Raw genomic sequence first — 18,836 nt, 5'->3', positions numbered from 1 at the left:
CTTGGATGGTTATTCTCTAAATTATTCTCTTGTTGAAATGCAAACGTGATCATGTCCTTTCTCTGCTTATTACTGTCAGTGGCTTCACGACGAGTAAAATCCAGATTCCCCTCAAAGGCCTGTAAAGCCTGGCAAGGTTGCCCCGCACCTCCATCCTGGGCCCCATCAACCCTGACTTCATCTTCTCTTCCCCTCCTTGCTCACTCCCCTCTAACTGGAATTGCCCTCCCCCTAGGATCCGCATGGCTCCCTCTCTCCCGTCCTCGGGCCTCTGCTCAAAAGTTGTCTTCTGAGTTTGGGTGTCTCTGGCCACCCCTTTAAGCTTGCGGCTCCTGCTCTGGTACCCCTTGCCTTCTTGGCGTATGATCCTCCATGCCATTAATCCCCACCCGATGTAATTTACTCATCATTTTGTTCGTTATCTATCTCGCTAGCAGACTGCAGAAGATATGCAGGGGCAGCGAATTCCCCCCCCCCTGTGTTCTTGCTGAAACTCCAGTGTTAGAACAGTGCCTGGACAGAGCAGGGGCTCAATAAATATTTTTAAATGAATGCAAGAGTGAATTTATACAACACTTACCACTACCTTAGGTGAGTTTGTTCCTTTTTTAATTTTAATGATATTACTGGTTATGTGAATGCATTTTAAGGAGATATTCAAATGTTAGAGGTTGCACAAAAGTCCCCCTTAACATGGGTGGTGGGCATTCTACTTTGTGTGTGTGTGTGTGTGCGCGCGCGCGCGCACGCACGCTAGCACGTGTGTGTGTGTGTGTGTCTACCCAGGCACCAAGCATTTCTTCTCTCTTGTGAGCCTCCTGAGCTCTGTGGGTCTGGGACGTGAACACCTGCCTTTGAAGAGACTATATTAGTTTCCTCTTGCTGCTGTAAAAAATTATCATAGGCTTGGGGCCTTAAAAAAAAGTGAGTTTATTACTTTATAATTTTGGAGGTCAGAAGTCTTACCGGGCTAACATCAAGGTGGTGGCAGGACTGATTCCTTCTGGAAGCTCTGGTGAAGATCCCAGTTCCTTGCCCTCTGGCTTCCAAAGGCCGCCTCCATGTCTTGGCTCCTGGCCCCTTCCTCCATTTTCACAGCCAGCCACGTAGCTTCTTCCTCACTGACTAATGCTTTCCATCCTTCCATCCTCTCTATTGAACTCTGATCCTCCTGCCTCCTTTTATGAGGATCCTTGTGATGACACTGGACCACCAGAACGATCGCTATGGCTGCATATGGGGACATAGTCCCAAGTTCTGAGGATCAGGACAAAGACCTCTTTGGGAGCTGTTATTCAACCTACCCAGGGGTTAGGCTTTTTTTTTTTTTAAATAATTATTTTTTAAAAAGATTTTATTTATTTATTTATTTATTTGTGTGTGAGAGAGAGAGAGCAAGAGAGCGAGCACAGACAGGCAGAATGGCAGGCTGAGGCAGAGGGAGAAGCAGACTTCCCCACTAAACAAGGAGCCCAATGTGGGACTCGATCCCAAGACGCTGGGTTCATGACCTGAGCCGAAGGCAGCTGCTTAACCAACTGAGCCACCCAGGCATCCCTAAATAATTATTTTTTAAAAAGATCTTCATTCATTTATTGGAAAGAGAGAAACAGAGAGAACACAAGTGGGGTGGGGGGAGCAACAGAGGAAGATGGAGAAGCAGACTTCCCACTGAATGGACAGCCCAACACGGGGCTTGATTCCAGGACCCTGGGATCATGACCTGAGCCAAAGGCAGATGCTTAATGACTGAGCCACCCAAGCACCCCATGTCGAACATTTTTTCAAGTGCACATTGGCCTTTTATATATCTTCTTTGGGAAGTGACTGATATCTTGCTCATTTTAAAATGGAGTTGTTGGGCGCCTGGGTGGCTCAGTAGGTTAAAGCCTCTGTCTTCGGCTCAGGTCATGATCTCAGGGTCCTGGGATCGAGCCTCGCATAGGCTCTCTGCTTGGCAGGGAGCCTGTTTCCTCCTCTCTGCCTGCCTCTCTGCCTGCTTGTGATCTCTGTGGTCAAATAAATGAATAAAATCTTAAAAAAATAAAAAAAAATAAAATGGAGTTGTTTGTATTCTTCTTACAGATTTCAAGAGTTGTTTATATATTCTGGATACAAGTTAGATACAGGGCTGTAAATGCTTCCTTCCATGCCATGGTTTGCCTTTTTATGTTCTTAACTGCAAATTTTGAAGATCAAAAGCCTTTAATTTTGATGAAGTCCAGTTTTTTTCTTTTATGATTTGTATTTTTGTGTTCTATTTAAGAATTCTGCACCTACTTCAGAGAAATATATATTTTCTTCTGACGTATTATAGTTTTAACTTTCATATTTAGTTCTATGATCAAATTTGAGTTAATATTTGCGTATGATGTGAGGTATGGGTCCAGGTTCTCTCTCTCTCTCTTTTTTGTATCTGGATGATGGATTGTTCTATAAGTCTTTATATGAATTTTTAGAATGAATTTCTTATGCACAGCTAATTGTTGGTTCTTGCATTTTTATTTTTTCAATTTTATTTATTTAAGAAATCTCTATACCTCATATGGGTCTCAAACTCATGACCCCAAGATCAAGAGTTGCATGCCTCTCTTACTGAGTCAGCCAGTGCCCTGGGTCTTGCCTTTTTATCCAGCCTACTATTCTCTGCATTTTAGTTAAAGTATTTTTACCATTTATAATGTGATTATTCATATCATTGAATTTAAATCTATCTTTTTTGATATTGTCTTTTACTTTCACCCTCTGTCACTTATTTTTTCTCCTTTTTTCCTTTTTGGTTAACTGAGGGGTTTTTTTGATTTGTTTGTTTTTAGCATTGTGATCTCTGTTATTGGTTTATTAGCTATATATCTTATTTTATTGTTGTTGCTCTAGGGTTTACAGTGGACAACTTACCAGTGTACCATCAAGTAATGGTGGGCCACTTCACATGTAACATAAGAACTATATTTCCATTCCTCCACTCATTCTTTATGCAATTGACATAGGTTTTATTTCTACCTATGTTATAAACCTCATAAAATAATGTTATAATTTTTATTTTAAGAATAATATTTTAGGGGCACATGGGTGGCTCAGTAGGTTAAGCATCTGCCTTCAGCTCAGACCATGATTGCAGAGTCCTAGGATTAAACCCTGAGTCAGGCTCCCTCCTTACCAGGGAGTCTGCTTCTCCTCTCACTCCCTTTCTCCCTCTGTGCTCTTTCTCTGTCTCTCAACTAAATAAATAAATAAATAAAGTCTTTAAAAAAAATAAAATGAAAATAATATTTTAAGAAATCAATGATGAGGGGCATCTGGGTGGCTCAGTGGGTTAAAGCCTCTGCCTTTGGCTCGGGTCATGACCTCAGGGTCCTGGGATCAAGCCCTGCATCAGGCTCAGCAGAGAACCTGCTCCCCCCCGCCCACCTCTGTCTGCCTCTCTGCCTACTTGTGATCTCTAGCTGTCAAATAAATAAATAAAATCTTTTAAAAAATTAAAAAAAAAGAAATCAATGATGAAAAAAACCCTTTGATATTATCTATGCATTTCCCATTTGCAGCACACATTATTTATTTGTGTAATCTAGGTTTCCATCTGTTATCATTTTTCTTCCATTTGAAGAACTTCCTTTAACTTTTCTTCCAGTAAATGTCTGTTGGTGATAAATTCTGGTTTTGTTCATCAGAGAAAGTCTTTATTTTTATTTTTATATAGTTTTTGGAAAGTCTTTAAATTCCCTTGAGAGAGCTATTTTATTTGGGTATAAAAGTCTAGGTTGACAGTTTTTTCCCCTTTCAGCTCTGTAAAAATATAATTCAATTCTCTTAGGGTCTGTGTAAATTCTGATTAGAAATCATTAATGTTTCTTATTTTTGTTCCTCTTCTTTTTTTTATCTTATCTTTTTTTTTCATTAACGTATAATGTATTATTTGTTTCAGGGGTACAGGTCTGTGATTCATCAGTCTTACACAGTTCACAGCACTTACCATAGTGCACACCCTCCCCAATGTTCATCACCCAGCCACCCCATCCTTCCCTCCACCCCCAACAACCCTCAGTTTGCTTCCTGAGATTAAGAATCTCTTATGGTTTGTCTCCCTCTCTGGTTTTGTCTTGTTTCATTTCTCCCTCCCTTCCCCTGTGATCCTCTGTCTTGTTTCTCAAATTCCTCATATCAGTGAGATCATATGATAATTGTCTTTCTCTGATTGACTTATTTCACTTAGCATAATAGCCTCTATTTCCATCCATGTCGTTGGAAATGGCAAGATTTCAAGTTTTTTGATGGCTGCATAATATTCCATTGAGTATAGATCCCACATGTTCTTTATCCATTCATCTGTTGTTGGGCCCCTAGGCTCTTTCCATAGTTTGGCTATTGTGGACATTGCTGCTATAAACACTGGGGGGCACATGCCCCTTTGGATCACTACATTTATGTCTTTAGGGAAAATACCCGGTAGTATAATTGCTGGGTCATAGGGTAGCTCTATTTTCAACTTTTTGAGGATCCTCCATACTGTTTCCCAGAATGACTACACCAGCTTGCATTCCCACCAACAGTGGAGGAGTGTTCCTGTTTCTCCTCATCCTTGCCAAAACCTGTCGTTTCCTGACTTGTTAATTTTAGCCATTCTGACTGGTGTGAGGTGGTATCTCACTGTGGTTTTTCCTCTTCTTTTTAAAATGATTTTATTTATTTGAGAGAGAGAGAGAGAGAGAGAGAGAAAATGAGTAGGGGGGGCAGAGGGAAGAGAGAAGCAGACTCTCCTCTGAGCAGGGAGCCGTATGTGGGGCTTAATCTCAGGGCCCCAATTTCATTTTATGATTAACTAGTTTTCAGGACTTCAGTTTTTATGAAGTGTGTTTCTTGGATCTGTGAGTTTATAGTTTTCACCACACTTAGGAATCTATTATCCATTATTCCTTCCAAAATATGTATTTCCACCCCTCCTTTTTAAAAAAGATTTTATTTACTTATTTGACAGATAGAGATCACAAGTAGGCAGAGAGGCAGGCAGAGAGAGAGAGAGAGAGAGAAGCAGTCTCCCTGCTGAGCAAAGAGCCCGATGCAGAGCTCGATCCCAGGACCCTGTGACCATAACCTGAGCCGAAGGCAGTGGTTTAACCCACTGAGCCACCCAGGCGCCCCGGCATACCTAATAATTTTTAATTGAATGATGGACATTGTCAATTTTACTTCTTCTGATATACAGTTAATTTACTTGTGGTTCAGTTTGATTCTCTCAAAGCTTATATTCAAGCTTTGTTAACTAGGTTTAGAATAACCTTCTTTGGAGAGATATTGAGTCCAACCAGTAAGGCATGGCCCCTCATTGCCTCCACTGAATGCCCTAAATGATGAGTGAGGACTCTCCTTTTGGGCTGATCATATCTTGAACACCTTCCAGCTTTGAGTGAGTTCTGGGAACTGTTTACTTCATAGCTACCTATCTTTTATATGTGTGACCTTATGGAGTTTCATCCTATGCGTGCACAATTTAGTATTCAGCAAAGACTCTGGAGGGGGGGGGGTCCCATGCAGATTTCTGAGGCCCTTTTTCTGCATAGCTCCCTATTCTCTCTTATCACCTCTGCAGGCTATTACATACATATTCTTAGTTTTCTTTCTTTTTTAAAAAAAAGATTTTATTTATTTGAGGGAGAGTGAGAGAGAGTGAGAGAGAGCATGAGTGGGGGAGGAAGGAGAGGAAGAGGGACAAACAGAATCCCTGCCAAGCAGGGAGCCCAAGGTGGGGCTCAATCCCAGGGTCCTGGGATCATGACCTGAGCTGAAGGCAGATGCTTAACTGACTGAGCCACCCGGGCTCCCCACATACTCTTTTTTCTGTCATGTCAATTCATCCCAATATTTCTTTTTTTCTCTCTGTGATTTACTGGTCAGTCTTTTGTTAATTCCAGTATCCTGAATTTTTTTCTTATTTCATCACCCTGACCTAGAAAAACTTCAGCATTAATTGAATCTAGAGTCCATTTTCCCCTTGTGTCTACAACTATGGCAATTTTGTGCAGCTGAATACACAACTTGGTAGACTGGTGTCAGCATAAATGTTTCATTGGAAGTAGCCTGAATTCCTCCTGTGATTCTGCCTAGCAGATCCCTTCTATTTCATCTTTCAACTCTTTCTATCATTATCTGCCACTGGGCTTTCAAATATTCTCAGCCATCCTCAGATCTTTATGCTTCTTCCTCCCTTTTAAAATATGCTTGTGTCCTACATCATAGAGAGGTTGAAGTTATCTGTTGAGAAATCCCTGTGTTTCCTCCCACAATTCAGAATGATCCTCACTTTATGCCCATTCCTTTTTATTTTTTTAAGTTTTATTTATTTAACTAATCTCTACACTCCGCTGGGCCTTGAACTCATGACCCTGAGATCAAGACTCAAATGCCCCCCTGACTGAGCTAGCTAGATGCCCCATGCCCATTCTTTTTCCCTACACGTATGTTAAGTGATGAATTCCTTTTTAAAACTAAGATTAGGGGTGCCTGGGTGGCTCAGTGTTAAGTGTCTGCCTTTCAGCTCAGGTCATGATCCCAGGGTCCTAGAATTGAGCCCCTGCATCAGGCTCCCTGCTCAGTGGGAAGCCTGCTTCTCCCTCTCCCACTCCCTCTGCTTGTGTTCCCTCTCTCGCTGTGTATCTCTCTGTTAAATAAATAAATAAAATCTTATAACAACAACAAAAAAAAAACCCTAAGATTATTTTTTTTGCTAATGCACTGGCCCAGTGTTTCTTCTCCTCCTCCTTCTTTTTACTTAGTAATGGACTTTGATTTAATTAATATTAAATATGTCTTTTTACCATAATCAAACAAATCCAATCTACCAGCTCTTACCAATCAGTATTTAAACTCTCTCTCTTCCCCATGAAGTTCTGGTTACTCTTTTACAGTTACATTTATTGGTAGAGTGATCTGTACTCCCCTCCGTTTTCTCACTCCCATACACCGAGTGCATAGTAAATTGGCCTTCCATCACACAGCCCCATCACATTTATTTTATCTTTTAAAATGGGTCTCTGTCAATACCTACCGCCTTGTTTACTTATTTTTTAAATTGTCATGTATTTATTTTAAGTAGTCTCTACACCCAAGGTGGGGCTCAAACTCACAACCCTAAGATCAAGAGTCACACACTCTTCCAACCGAGCCAGCCAGGTGCCCCTCTTCTGTCTTGTTCAGATATCCCCCACGCTCCTTCCTTGGAAAGCCTCTTGTTTTCCCTACCAAACCTTTGATAGGTGGAAGTCATTCAGGCCTGTGAGATCTACAAATTATCTTCTAGGAAATGTACCCCTCAGAGATTTTCCAAAGATAAGGCAGAGTCCTATGTTATTCTCTAAGCCCTCACTGTTTAACGACCTCACAATTATTTGACCTCATCCCTGTAGGGAATACAGAAAAATGTTTTCTTCCTGCTCCCTCTGATAGCATCTTGCAATATTTTCTTGAAACACCAATAATTAATTTGGATAATTAGTATGCTGAGAAAAAAATGTTTAGAGATTTTTCTTGGAGACACTGTCATTGATGCTAGAAATAACATAATAATCACAGCTCTAAAGAGATGAGGTCAGTAAAACCAAGCCTGTAACTGAGGGTTCAGCTTTTCCCTCCCATGGCAAATCTGGTAAACTTTGGCTTTACCGTCTTCTAACAAAGGTTGCTCAGGTGAGTGGAGTTTTAGTTCAGATTTAGAAACTGGGAGAAAAGAGGGGTGGATATTCAGAGATGGGAATCTGCATAGCATCTGGACAATACTGCCTTTTCACGAGTACACACAAGAATCCGTGTAGAGCCTGCCTTACTGGGAAAGGATGTTCTTTAATCATTTGGAGATTCTCTTCCCCTTGCCCACTTCCCTACAGTGTCTCCTTGATTCTTTCTCTGCATTAGTTCTGCCCCAATTTTTACCTCTGTTCTTTGATTAAACCTTAGTCTGAGATTCCTTAAGTGTGGGATCAAAATGCATTAAATGTATAATAGGGAAAATTAAAGGCCTGATGCATAACATAGAATGTCTTAAATAAATATTAGAATGTCTTAAATACATATTAACATCTTCTGTTTCCAATGGACCTTGTCTGGATGAGACTGAATTTGGGCAATTTATTTATATGGGAGAGTGCTACGTGTGCACGGCATGAAAAATTTTAAAACATTGTCTGCATCTTAATTAGATTGGTACACTAAGAAATTATATCTTATTGTAAGTTCTGATCTTTTAATCAAAATAATACACCTTGGAACACATGCCAGACCCAATTACGGAAGAAGGCATGCTTACCTGTGACTATCTCACAGCTGGGTTCTCATTTCCAATAGCATACTTGAAACCAAAACCAAAATTCTGAGACGTGGTATATTGTTCTTACAATCAGACATCTGATGTGGATCCTTCCTTCTGCTCTGTGTTCCAGGGACATAAAAATCCTGAAAGCAAATATGACCGATCAGGACCATGGCTAGCACAGGGTCAGTGCTCACAGGGGCTTAAAGATTTGGTGCAATCTCACTGAACCTTGGGGGACATGGACTTTAGGAAGCCATCTTCACACTTTTTTGCTCAAGCACAGAGCCCATACAGAATTCATCATCAGCCACCATATTCCCTTGGTCAGCAGCACCTCTGCTGCTATTTCTATCTGCGTGTATGTGTCTGGTTCCTGCTCTTTCCTTTGCCCTGAAATTTATTTGTCTGTTAATATTTGATTTGACAATCCAACTTTATACTTTCCAAATCATCCACCAATTATTCTGGTCCCTCATACCAAATGGCTGTTTTCTAATTTGTTGAATTTTCTATTTATTTATAATTTTTAATAATTTTATTTATTATAGAATTATAGATTCTATAGATAATAGAATGATTCTAGTTAATAATTATATTAATAAATATAGTTGATAATTATACCAATAATTATAATTTATAGATAATAGAATTATTATAGAATTATAAATAATTCTATTTATTTATAATTTATTTATAATTTTTATATTATATAATAATTACATATTTATAATTTTCTCTGGACACTTCATCCTGACCCATTGATATATTTGACTGGTTTTCAATTGTACCCACACTTTAATTGCTGTAATAAGTTCTAGGAAATCAGGTAAGCAATCCATTGTTATTATTATTTTTTAAAAAAATGAATCAGTTTCTATATGTTTGAAAATTTTGGTAATAAAGTATTGGGGAAAACGACTTGGATTTTCTTGTACAATTATAGCTAAATTTCGAGATAAATTTCCCAATTCTCCCCAAAGCTGTCTTGCTATTTTGACTGACATTGAACTGAATCTACACATTTGAAGAAGTTTCAAGAATTGAATCTATACCTTTGAGGAAGTATCAAATCTTGAGGCATTATATCTTCCCATCCAGGAACATGCGATGAATTCCTCTCATTCAAGATTTTTTTAATGCTATTTATTTATTTTTTTACTTTTCTATTTCCAGCATATTACTGATCTAGTTTAGTTCCAAGATTTGAAAAGTGTTTATTCATAATATATCTTAAATTTTTAAAAAGATTTTATTTATTTACTTGACAGAGAGAGACAACAGTGAGAGAGGCAACACAAGCAAGGGGAGTGGGAGAGGGAGAAGCAGGCTTCCCGCTGAGCAGGGAGCCTGATGCGGGACTCGATCCCAGAGTCCTGGGATCATGACCTGAGCCGAAGGCAGGGGCTTAATGACTGAGCCACTCAGGCACCCCTCTATTTTAAATTTTTGTATACTTGTGTAACATTTGAGCAAATTACTATCTTATTACTTCTAAAATATTTCAGCATGTTCTTCAAATGTTACACATAAAAATGATCTAATTTTCAAAGAGAAATACCTTTTTCCTGCCATTTTGTTGACCAAGTCAGAAAAAAAATGAATTGTGTGCATGAGTTCACGTTAGTCATTTCTCCCCCATGAAATGAGATTGTTTCTAATATTCATTGTCATATTAATCGTGGGTAGTCTCGGAATATATCTTCGTCAATGTTGTATTATTTTTAAGATATACTGCTCATCCAGTTTAGGTCCTTTATTCAAGAGTTGTATTAAAAAATTACATAGGGGGACACCTGGTGGCTCAGTTAAGTGTCTGCCTTCAGCTCAAGTCATGATCCCAGGGTCCTGGGATCAAGTCCCACATCGGGCTCCTTGCTCAGTGGGAAGCCTGCTTCTACTTCACCTGCTGCTCGCCCTGCCTGTGCGTGCTCTCTCTCCCTGACAAAAAATTACATTGGTTTATAGGAAGATAACATTTGACAGAGGGTATTTGATAGGATCCAGTGCAACATAAGCTACTTGAATACCTATCTGTCAGATAGATTAGGCTTTTACATAAACAAAACCAAGCAAATGCTCAAATCAAGCAAGAACATGCAGTTTCAAATAACACAATTAGTGAGCTTAAAGCATTATTTTTAACAGATTTTATTTATTTGTTTGACAGAGAGAGAGAGAACGCACAAGCAGGGGTAGCAGCAGGCAGAGGGAGAGGGGGAAGCAGACTCCCCACAGAGCAGGGAGCCTGATGGGGGCTCAGTCCTAGGACCCTGTGATCATGACCTCAGCTGAGGACAGATGCTTAACTGACTGAGCCACCCAGGCGCCCCTTAATGCACTATTTTTAACAATTAAGTGGTGGATATGCATTCTGTGTTAAGAAATCTGTCAATGTAAAGAACATATTGAAATGACTTTTGGCGTGAAAATAATGACTCTATTCATATTTGTTTATTCATGTAATAGATATTAATTGACTGCCTACTAGTAACAGATTGTTCTAGACCCTGGATATGGACTGAAAACATGGAGACAAGACCCCTGCTTTGTGGCTCTCATAGTTCTGTTGGAGGAAATGGTCTTCCTTTGATAGAAATAAGGTTATCCAATAAGATCATTTCAGTTGTTATAAGTACCACATGAGATATAGTAGGTAATGAGGAGAAAAAAAAACTTCAGGGTTAGGATTTTTGTGCATGACAAGAGGATAGGTTTCCCAGAAAGGAGTTTTTAAAGAAATTATGGTGAGAACTGTAGTTCACTTGACTTGAAGACACTCATGTGTTCTTTCTGTTTCTGTCCAGGTGCTATGGACCTGAGCAAAATCATACCTCAGTCATGACCTTCAGTCACCGAAGCAATGATTTCTGCTAACTTGGCAATAGGTATGGTCATCCTTGCTCAAACTGGAATAAGGACTGTGGGTAATGCTTTACTCTGTTGCCATGTCTGCTCTCTTTTTCGGAGACCTAGATTGAGACCATTAAGGCAAATAATCAACCATCTTGCTTTAGCCAATACTTTGATCCTTCTTTGTGGAGGAATCCCTTTGACAATGGTAGCCTTTGGGTTGAAATATTTCCTATATAATGTCATACATAAACTTGTCTTTTATTTTCAGAGTGGCCTAGGGAAATTCTCTTAGCATCACCTGTCTTTTGGGTGGTTTCCAGGCCTTGAGTATTGACCCTACAAACTGTAGATAGGCAGAACTCAAATTCAAATCCCCAAAGCACATTAATTCACCATGTGTCCCAAGTTGAATGTTTCATTGGCTGATAAATATCATTGCTCCCATGAAAGCGACTGGACCAAAGACTAGCAGAAATGTCAGTGTGAAATAAAATCTGGGGTATTGCCCTAATTGATTGATTAATGCAATTACAGAATCAACACATTTAATTATTTTCACCTCTATTGATGTTATTTGCTTGGGATTCATGATATGGGCCAGTGGGTACATGATATTTTTCCTTCACAAGCACCAACAGCAAGTCCAACACATTCCCAGCACTAGGCAATCCTCCCAAATATCCCCAGAGACCAGAGCCACAAAAGCTATCCTAAGACTTGTGAGCAGTTTTTCTATATTTCATTCTCTCTCTTCCGGTTTTGAAATGCATGCTTATCTTTTTGACAACCACCCGTTGTGGCTTGTGAACACCAGTGTGCTTCTAGCATCTTGTTTTCCAACCCTCAGTCCCTTTTTGCTCTTAAAAAGGGACCCTCGTATCTCCAGCTTCTGCTGTCCCTGCTTGCGGAAGTTGTAGAATTCACCCAACTACTGACAGCCTTCTAGAACATTGGATCTCCTACTGTCAAGTATATGAAGTGTATTCTCGGCACCACTGATGTGTGTTAGACACAGTGGTGAACAGCAAGGGTATTTGCTCCAATGAAGTCAGTGGGGAATCCAGACGTCAGACAAATAATGATAGAATTGCAGTCGCGCGGACTGGTGCACTGAGGAACTCAGGACAGCATGTTTAAGGACTGTGGGAAGCTTCCCTTTGTATCTGCAGCTTAGGCTACTCCCTGAGCATTTTGGAGGAAGTTTGCCAGCCTTAGTGGGTGCTTTGGGTAAACAGAAAAGCGTGTCTGGACACCATTTGCAGGAAGGAACAGAGAACATACAAAGAACTGAAGGAAACCCATGTACATTGTATGCCAAGAGCAAGGGACTTTGGCATGATCGAAGGACGGATGACGATTAGCTAGGTCTTACAGATTAGGTGAAGAATTTGTATCATGACTCTCAACAGTTGTTTCAGACAATTTAAGGATTTTCGTCTAGGAGAAAGGAGGCATTAAAAAAAAACGTCCAATTTGCATACCCATTCTGAGCATGGTTTATTGGATTGAGCAACAGTGGCCTTGGGAAGCAGATACGGGAGACTGTTGAGGTCCACCAGGTGAGAGAGGACGATGCTTCTGATGAAGATGATGAAAATGAACATGAGGGGGAGCAGCACATGGACTTGAGAAAAACTTCCTTAGAAAGAAGGAAGCAGGGGCGCCTGGGTGGCTCAGTGGGTTGAGCCTCTGCCTTCGGCTCAGATCATGCTCTCATGTTCCTGGGATCGAGCCCCGCATCAGGCTCTCTGCTCAATCCCCCGACCCCCGCCTGCCTCTCTGCCTACTTGTGATCTCTGTCTGTCAAATAAATAAATAAATAAATAAAATCTTTAAAAAAAAAAGAAAGAAAGAAGGAAGCACTGAGCTTAGCAATCATCTTACCAATGGCTATTTAAGGCTGCTGTGGATAGTGGCTCACCATTCTCCAGAGACATGGGCACCTGGAGGGATTGCGGTGGTGTATCTCGATCCTGAGAAATTGGGAAGCTGTCCTTGGGGTGTAGAAATACCGCACATTCTTTTCAGCACGTGGCGTGTGTTGTGTCTCTAAGGCATCCGCTTCACGGATGTGTCTGGTGAGGTATCACACACGTATACATGAGCGGGGGACAGAGGGAAGGCTTGCTTTGGGGATACACATTTGGGTGCCGACAACATATATCGGTACTAGGGACTTAGGTAGGGTTGAAATAAGAGGAGGAGCAGTTTGAGAGTGGAGAGAATATGCCTGAGAACTTAGTAACAAGTTAGCTTCATTTAAAGATCTGATAGAGGAGATAGATCTACACTTCTACTCCATTCATTCCTTTATTCATTCATTTTATTTTTTTTTTAAAGATTTTTATTTATTTATTTGACAGAGAGAGATCACAAGTAGGCAGAGAGGCAGGCAGAGAGAGAGGAAGGGCTGGGGGAAGCAGGCTCCCTGCTGAGCAGAGAGCCCAATGCGGGACTCGATCCCAGGACCCTGAGATCATGACCTGAGCCGAAGGCAGCGGCTTAACCCACTGAGCCACCCAGGCGCCCCTATTCATTCATTTTAACAAGAATATTCAATGCTCCCTTACTATATGCCTGGCACTGTTATAGGCAATGTTTCAGATATGAATATATAGTTATACATCTGATAGGAAGAAGTAGTGGTCCTTATGGAGTTTATATTCTACTGTGAGTGGCAGAAAATATTAAATAGATACCATAGTATTTCAGCTGCTGTTAAGTGCTCTATTGAAAACTAATGAGTAGGAGGGGGACAAGAAATGCCCTGGGTGATTCAGGTTTGGTGGTTTGTTTTTTTTTTTTAAGATTTTATTTATTTATTTATTTGAGAGAGAGAGAGTGTGTACGTTCTCATGAGTAGGGTTGGGTAGAGGGGGAGGGAGAGGTAAACAGAACCTTTTCTTTTTCTAAAAGATTTTATTTATTTATTTGGCAGAGAGAAAAAGATCACAAGTAAGCAGAAAGGCAGGCAGAGAGAGAGGGGGAAGCAGGCTCCCCGCTGAGCAGAGAGCCCGATGCAGGGCTCAATTCCAGGACCCTGAGACCACGACCTGAGCTGAAAGTAGAGGCTTAACCCACTGAGCCACCCAGGCGCCCCTAAACAGAGAGAATCTTAAGCAGACTTCCCCTGAGCGTGGAGCCCGACGTGGGGCTTGATCTCATGACCTTGAGATCATAACCTGAGCAGAAACCAAGAGTTGGATGCCCAACTGACTGAGCCGCCCTGGCACCCCCTGTAGGTGATTCAGTTTTCAATAATCTGGTCGGGAGATCCTTCCTGAGAGTGTGATATTTGAGCAGAGTCTTGAAGGACTGGAGGGAGGACGTGATGCCTACAGCCTTTGGCAAGAACATAGAGGGTAGAGCGGATAGGTAGGGGAAAGATTGAGCAAGGACAGTTATTGGTGCGTTTAGGGAATAGGAAGGTGACCAGAGGGGCTGCGGGGAGACTGGGGAATGAGCCAGAGGAGGAGTTTAAAGTGCCAGCTTATATGAAGTATTGTAGGTAGTGTAACTATTTTGTCTTTTTTAGGGAGCCACTAGATATTTTTGAACAGAGGAATGACATGGCCCTATTTATCTTCTGAAAGAAAGATGATGGTGGTTTTCTACTCTACCAGTTCCAAGAGCTCCCTTCCCTAATGGTTTCAGGATGGGCTTGGCGGAGGCGATGTTTGTGCCATATTTGGAAGCTGGAAGAGAAGCAGTGGCCATATGCTCTGAAGGGCAGTGTGGCCCAGGTGCTGCCACAGCTCCCTACGGGGCTGCTCATCTGCTGACTCAGTGGCGGGCACGGGGCCCCAGCTCCTGCCAGGACCTTGTTCAGCTCCTCCCAGCACTGTGCCAGGTGTGTGTGCAGCCCAGGACTCGGTGCCCGCTTCTGCAGGTCGCCCACATTGTAGGAGGTGGAGGTCGTGAGGCACCGACTTGGGTCCCAATTTGTCCTCACCCTCTCCTATTTCACACTTAGTTTTTATGGCCTATGTGGCCTGTCAACTGACCTCAGGCCCACCCCTGGACCTGCATGTCATCCTGTAAACTCCCACAATGGTGGAAGGTCTAATCCTTATTTTAAGAAAACCTCCTATTCCATTCCCCTCCCAGTGGTTCTACTTCTCTGATTGACTCCAACCTGATACAATGATGTTCCTCCTGGGTTCTTGCTTGGGAGATCAAAGGACACAAGAAGGCAAAGTGCAATAACAAATTTGCGTATATTTTTACACATTTGCTTTTTTTCCTTTTCTGAGGCAGTTGCAATCCCCAGGCAAATAGGAGTCTTTTTTTTTTAAGATTTTATTCATTTATTTGAGAAAGAGTGAGAGCAAGAGAGATCACAGAGGGAGGGGGAGAAGTAGACTTACCACTGAGCAGGGAGCCCAGTGTGGGGCTCTATCCCAGGACCCTGAGATGGTGACCTGAGCCGAAGGCAGCCTGTTAACTGACTGAGCCAGTCAGATGCCCTTAAATGGCATCACTTTTAAAGTTTCTTTGTTTAAAAAAAAGTTTCTTTGTTGGTAGTATTTAGAAAGTACATAGAAATAAAATCAGCATTGTATTTTGAATTTGAATCCAGCAACATTGCTAAATTATAGTATATTGCTTAATTTTTTTAAAAGATTCTGTTTATTTATTTGACAGAGAGTGATCACAAGTAGGCAGAGAGGCAGGCAGAGAGAGAAAGGAGGAGGAAGCAGGCTCCCTGCCAAGCAGAGAGCCCGATGCGGAACTCGATCCCAGGACACAGAGATCATGACCTGAGCTGAAGCCAGAGGCTTAACCCATGCCCACCCATGCCCAGAATATTGCTTTATATTCCATTTTATTTTCTATGTGCACCATGCTGTCATCTGCAGGTAATAACAGGTTTATTCATTTTCATCCAATCTATATGCCTTTTATTCATTTGTCTTGCCTTAAATTCATTGGGTAGAACCTCTAACAACATGGCGAGAATGGGCATATTTACTTAATTCTGATGTTAGGGGGGAAAGCTTTCCATTTTCATCATTAATTATAATAACTCATCATTGTGATTCGCTGTAGAAATTTTTGATGTAATTGTAAGAATAAAGAGGTTTTCTTCGGTTCTCAGTTTGCTAAGAATTTTGCATTTCTTGAATAAATCCTATATATATATATATATATATATATATATATATATATGGTTGTGATATATATTTTTAAAAGATTTAATTTATTTATTTGACAGACAGAGATCACGAGTAGGCAGGGAGGCAGAGAGAGAGAGAGGGGAGGAAGCAGGCTCCCTGCTGAGCAGAGAGCCCGATATGGGGCTCAATCCCAGGACCCTGGGATCATGACCTGAGCGGAAGGCAGAGGCTTTAATCCACTGAGCCACTTAGTCACCCTGGTTGTGATATATTTTTTATTTTTTCTTGATTTATTGTATTTTGATAAGGAGTTTTGCATCTATGTTTATGAGATGCATTTTGAAATGTCCTTATCGGGTTTGGTATCAAAATTACTGGACTTTTACAATCAGTTGCAGTGTTTCTTTCTTTCTGTTCTCTGGAAGAATTTATGTAAGACTAATATTATTTCTTTCTTAAATGTTTAGAATTCCCTGGCGAATCAATCAGGCATGGAGTTTTCTTGTGGAAAAAAATTAAAATAGTGGTCCAACTTCTTTAATAGTGCTAGAATTCAGACTTTCTAGTTCTTCTTGTATCAATTTTCATAGGTTTTATTTTTCAAGAAAATTGGTCATTGAACTAAGTTTTCAAATACTGAGAAGTTGTCTATTGGATTCTCATTATCTTTAGAAATGTCTGGAGAGGGACACCTGGGTGGGACAGTTGGTTAAGCATCTGCCTTTGGCTCAGTTCACAATCCAGGGTCCTGGGATCAAGTCCCATGTTGGGTTCCTTGCTGAGGGTGGAGTCTCTGCCCCTCGTCACCGCTCATGCCCCCTCTCTCTCACTCTCGCATTCTCTCTCTCAAATAAATAAATAAAACCTTAAAAAAAAGAAACTGTGGTCATTTATTCCATTTTTTGATGCATACTTGACAACAGCAGAATCCCTACCTTTCCTCCTTAATATGATGAGTGAGTACTGTTACTATAAGAAGTGTCCTTGGAAAGCCCTTGGAAATTAATCTGACTGTTGCAATAGCAATTTGCAAGTGACACGTATATATGGCATTGCGAGGAGAGTGACTTTGTCAAAGTATAAAAGAGGCAAATGCAGTGACTCCTATCACCTACCTCTCTGCTGACTTCACTTGTTTAGCTTGTGTTGAAGTGGGTGGAGTTTGGATACTGACTATAGCTAATCATTAAATCAATCAGGATTCCTAATTTCTGTGCATTAGGTGATGGCTGGTTAAATTCATAACAGATGCCAGTAGTACAGATGTCTCAGCTACGTCACCCAAATGACAGTCGTTGCTGCATTTAGCAACTCCCTCTACTTAGAAGCACAGTGTTAGTAGCCTCTGAGTGGCTCAGTCAGTTGAGTGTCTGACTCTTGATTTTGTTTTGGGCCATGATCTCGGGGTCATGGGCTCCCGTCCCACCTCAGGCTCTGCACTGGATGGGGAGTCTGCTTGGGTTTCCCTCTCTCCCTCTGCCCGCCTTCCCCCACCCAGTTCACTCTCTCTCCCTCACTCTTTCTCTCTCTCACACACACAAAAAGTGCAGTGTTTGTTTGGTTTTGGTTTCTGTACATTTTAAACATACATACCATTTGAATGTGCTGCTCTGACCCATTTTTTATGAAATAGGCAGTATTGATTGGGTTCCAAAGCTAGAGAAGATTTGGCAAGTCTTTTTTAAAATTTTTTTAAAAGATTTTATCTGTAAGTAATCCCTACGCTGAATGTGGGGCTCAGACTCACAACACTGAGATCAAAAGTCACATGCTTCAATGACAGAGCCAGCCAGGTGCTCCTGGCAAGTCTCTCTTTTTTTTTTTTTTTAATGAGATATAATTGACATATAGCATTGTATTAGTTTTAGGTGTATAATGATGATGACATAATGATTTGATATTTGCATAGATTGTGAAATGATTAAGCAAAATAAATTTAGTTAACATTCATTACCAAACATAGCTACACATTTTTTTCTTGCAATAAGAACTTTTAAGATCTGAGATGCCTGGGTAGCTCAGTCAATAAGCGTCTGCCTTCAGCTCAGGTCATGATCCCAGAGACCTGGGATTGAGTCCCACATTGTGCTCCCTGCTCAGTGGGGAGCCTGCTTCTCCCTCTGCCTGCTGCTCCCCCACGTGTGCTCTCTCTTTCTCTCTCTGACAGATAAATAAATAAAATCTTTTAAAAAAGAACTTTTAAGATCTATCTTAGTCACTTTCAAATATATGTTTTGATCTTATCAAATATATGATATGATATTGTTAACTATAGTCACAATGCTGTCTGTATATTACAACCCCAGGGCTTATTGATTTTATAACTTTTGAAGTTTATACCTTTTGACTCCCTTCACCCACTCCACCCCTCTATTTTACTATTGATGTACTTCATTCTCTTAGTTTCTGAACCACCCCATTCTTTTCTGTCCTACATTCTTTGCTACCCACTTCTTTCAAGCTAGATCTCTTAACTCTGTAGTACACCAGGGGTTGTTCTTAGTTCTCCTCCTCCTCTCTACCTTCATATTCTTTTTTAAAAAGATTTTATTTATTTATTTGAG

The 18,836-nt window shown here is 40.8% G+C and overlaps 1 long non-coding RNA gene across 1 annotated transcript; it reads left to right on the top strand.

The window, feature by feature from the left end:
- Positions 1–9,114: 9,114 nt before the first annotated feature.
- Positions 9,115–13,558, top strand: LOC116857626. Its single transcript, XR_004380778.1, has 3 exons — positions 9,115–9,128; positions 11,107–11,187; positions 13,519–13,558. It is a non-coding gene; the product is annotated as an uncharacterized LOC116857626 (long non-coding RNA).
- Positions 13,559–18,836: the final 5,278 nt, after the last annotated feature.

This window comes from Lontra canadensis, unplaced genomic scaffold (genome assembly GCF_010015895.1).
Source record: "Lontra canadensis isolate GAN:19392208 unplaced genomic scaffold, GSC_riverotter_1.0 scaffold125, whole genome shotgun sequence".
NCBI lineage: Eukaryota > Metazoa > Chordata > Mammalia > Carnivora > Mustelidae > Lontra > Lontra canadensis.
The sequence above is the reverse complement of the archived record's forward strand: the minus strand, read 5'-3'. Positions and strand labels throughout refer to the sequence as shown.